Below are 4,086 nucleotides of genomic sequence, written 5' to 3' on the forward strand. Positions count from 1 at the left end.
ACTTTGTTTCGAGTTCGTTTTACATATATATGATCACCTATGATGTGTGGTTTTGATCAAATTCTCCTAATCTGCAAACTAATTGGGATGTTCAACTTTGGTTCGGGTTAAAAGTCATTAACATGCAGCGTTAAAAGAACAGAAAAAACACCTGGCAGAGATGTTTGCATAGCATTCTCTTCATTCATTCACATGTCTACCAAGATTAAGCATGATGTTTACAATGTATGACTAGATAATCATAGGCAACCTAATGGTGATCAAACATTAAAATTGACAAACAAATTTAACATTAGATTCATTGATAGAGCAAAAGCGATTGATGAGCAGAATACTTTAACTTAGAAACATAGATCAATGTTGCAAGGCTACATGAAATCCTAGCTATGATTTGAATTTACATCATGTTCACAAAGAATTAAAACAAAATAAACAACATGAGTGAAGATAAATTCATGAGAGGAAAACCTTGAAGCGGTCGATTACGATGTTGAACTACTCCAGAACGACCTCAGCTGACTCTTGATGGTGTGAAATATATGGCTAGGGTTCAAGTGTGTGTGAAAGGAGAATGACAAAAGAAGGATGTCTAGGGTTGTGAAATTATGTCCAAAAATAAATAAGTCTGCATGAAAGGTGGCTAAAGGCAAGATTTTATAGGGTAAAGAGGCATCGGATATTCCAAAGAGATCTAATAAATCAGCCTTTATTTTGCACGTTTGCCTTATGTTGGCACCTCCAAATCAGGCTAGAAATCCCCATTACTTTCCCATTATGTATATCTTAGTCTTTAAACAAGCCGAGTTCGCTTTGGATCTTTATTTGGACTTCAAAACAGGTCACGAAATTTGTTTCCACGTTTGAATAATGGCTTGAGCTCCAAAAATGACATGTTTTGATTTCTTTTGCCTTCAACTTGATCCTAAAGTAGGTGCAATTGCATACTAACACAAAATAGGGTAAAACGCTTAACATGTTTAACTCAAAAACATCACAAATAGACTAGAAATGGATGGTATAAATGTATAAATATATGAGTTATCACTATGAGATACATAACCACTCCATTTCGAAGACGAACTCAATCTGAACTTGAATTGTCCGATTTATGGACCAATCGATATCAGTTGAGTCCAAAACTCGGGAACATCAAAATACGGTGGGAGAGATTCATTTGGTGAGTTTTAAGTGAAATCCAATGCCCAATACTATACAATACACCAATTACTCCATTTGAAGCAGACTTACAAACTTGATGTCAATTTCATGGACCAATCGATATCTGATTGAATCCTAAACTTGGGCAACATCATAGTATGGTGGGAGGAGCATTTGGTAAATTTTGAGTCAAATATAATGCCCAAAACTATGCGATACACCAACCACTCCATTTTAGAATGAACTTCATACGAACACAGATTGTCCTATTTCATGGACCACTAGATATCATTGAGTCCAAAACTTAGGCAACATCATAGTATGGTCGAATGAGTCATTTGGTGAATTTTGAGTGAAATCTAATATCCAAAACTATGCGATACACCAACCACTCCATTTCAGAGCGAACTTCATAAGTCCTATATCATGGGACAATAAATATCGGACTGAGTCCAAAACTTGAGAACAACATAGTATGGTGGAGGGTCATTTGGTGAATTTTGAGTGAAATTGAAAGTCAAAACTATGCGATGCACCAACCACTCCATTTGAGCAGACTTCATACAGACACAGATTGTCCGTTTCATGGACAATCGATATCGGATTGAGTCCAAAACTTAGAACATCAAAATCTGGTGGGAGGATTCATTTGGTGAGTTTTAAGTGAAATCCAATGGCCAATACTATGCAATACACCAACCACTCCATTTCAGAACAAACTTCGTGACGAACTTGATTTTCCAATTTCATGGACCAATCGATATCTGATTGAGTCCAAAACTTGGGCAACATCATAGTATGGTGGGAGGAGTCATTTGGTAAATTTTGAGTCAAATATAATGCCCAAAACTATGTGATACACAAACCACTCCATTTAGAGAACGAACTTCGTACAAACAGATTGTCCTCTTTCGTGGACCACTAGATATCGGCGTGAGTCCAAAACTTAGGAAACATCATAGTATGGTTGAAGGAGTCATTTGGTGAATTTTGAGTGAAATCTAATGTCCAAAACTATACGATACCAACCTCCATTTGAGCGAACTTAATCTGCAATTTGACACAATTGTCCGATTCGTAGACCAATCGATATTGGATTGAGTCCAAAACTTGGGAACATCGTAATATGGTGGGAGGAGTCATTTGGTGAGTTTTGATTGAAATCTAATGTCCAAAACTTTGCGATACAACAACCACTCCATTTCTTAGAACTTTATGCGAACTGAATTGTCGATTTCATTGACCAATCGACATCGGATTGAGTCAAAACAGGGAACACAATAGTATGGTGCGTGAGTCATCTGGTTGGTTTTGAGTGAAATCTAATTTGTAGAACTATGCAATTCACCAACTACTCCATTTCGGAGCGAACCCGTGCAGACCTATATTGTCAATTTCATGGACCAATCGATATCGGGTGAGTCAAAACTTGGGAACATCATAATATGGTGTGAGGAGTCATTTGGTGAATTTTAGGTGAAATCTAATGTCGAAAACTATGCAATACACCAACCACTCCATTTCAGAACGAACTTCGTAGGAACCTCAATTGTCGATTTCATGGACCATTCGATATCGGATTGAGTCCAAAACTTGGGAAACATCATAATATGGTGGGTGGAGTCATTTGGTGGGTTTTGAGTGAAATCCAATCTCTAGAACTATGCAATACACCAACCACTCCATTTCAGAATGATTTGTACGAACTCAGATTGTCCGATTTCATGGACCAATCGATATCGGATTGACTACAAAACTTACAGAACATCATAGTATGGTGGGAGGAGTCAATTGGTTGGTTTAAAGTGAAATCCAATCTGTAGAACTATGCAAGACACCAACCACTCCATTTGGCGAACTTAATGAACTTAGATTATGCTGATTTCATGGCCCAATCGATATCAGATTGAGTCCAAAACTTGAGTAACATCGTAGTATGGTGGTAGGAGTCATTTGGTGAATTTTGAGTCAAATATAATGCCCAAAACTACGCGATACAACAACCACTCCATTTCAGAACGAACTTCTTACGAACTTGATTGTCTATTTGATGGACCAATAGATATCAGGCGGAGTCAAAACTTGGGAAGATCATAGTATGGTCGGAGGATTCATTCATGAATTTTGAGTGAAATCTAAAGTCCAAAACTATGCGATACTGAACCACTTCATTTCATATGCGAACCGTACAAACTGGGAATTGTTGATTTTATGGACCAATAGATATCAGTACGGAGTCCAAACTTGGAACATCATAATGGTCGGAGTCATTGGCTGCGTTTTCAGGTGAAATCCAATCTGTAGAAGCGTACTGTCATACCACTCCATTTGAATGAACTACTGTCTGAGCTGATTGTCCTATTTCCTGTCGATATCGAGGTGAGCCCAAAACATGGGAACATCGAGAATCGTGGGAGGAGTCATTTGGTGAGTTTTAGTGAAATCTAATGGCCAATACTATGCATTACACCAACCACTCCATTTAGACGAACCATTACAAACTTAGATTGTCCAATTTCATGGATCAATCAATATCGGAGTGAGTCCAAAACTTGGGGAACATCATAATACGTTGGGAGGAGTCATTTGGTGAGTTTTGGCGAAATCCAATGGCCAATACTATGCAATACGAACCACCCCATTTTAGAGCGAACCGTTCGAACCTGCATTAGTCCGATTTCATGGACCAATTGATATCGGATTGACTCAAAACTTGGGGAACATCACGTATGGTGGGAGGAGTCATTTGGTGAACTTTGGGTGAAACATAATGTCCAAATCTATGCGATAAACCAACCACTCCATTTCAGAATGAACCGTCTGAACGTGGTGCCCAATTCATGGACCCATCGACATCAGTTGTGTCCAAAACTTGGGAACATCATAGTATGGTGGGAGAGTCATTTGGTGAATTTTGAGTGAAATCTA

This window comes from Prunus mume, linkage group LG4 (genome assembly GCF_029339155.1).
Source record: "Prunus mume cultivar Tortuosa linkage group LG4, ASM2933915v1, whole genome shotgun sequence".
Lineage (NCBI taxonomy): Eukaryota > Viridiplantae > Streptophyta > Magnoliopsida > Rosales > Rosaceae > Prunus > Prunus mume.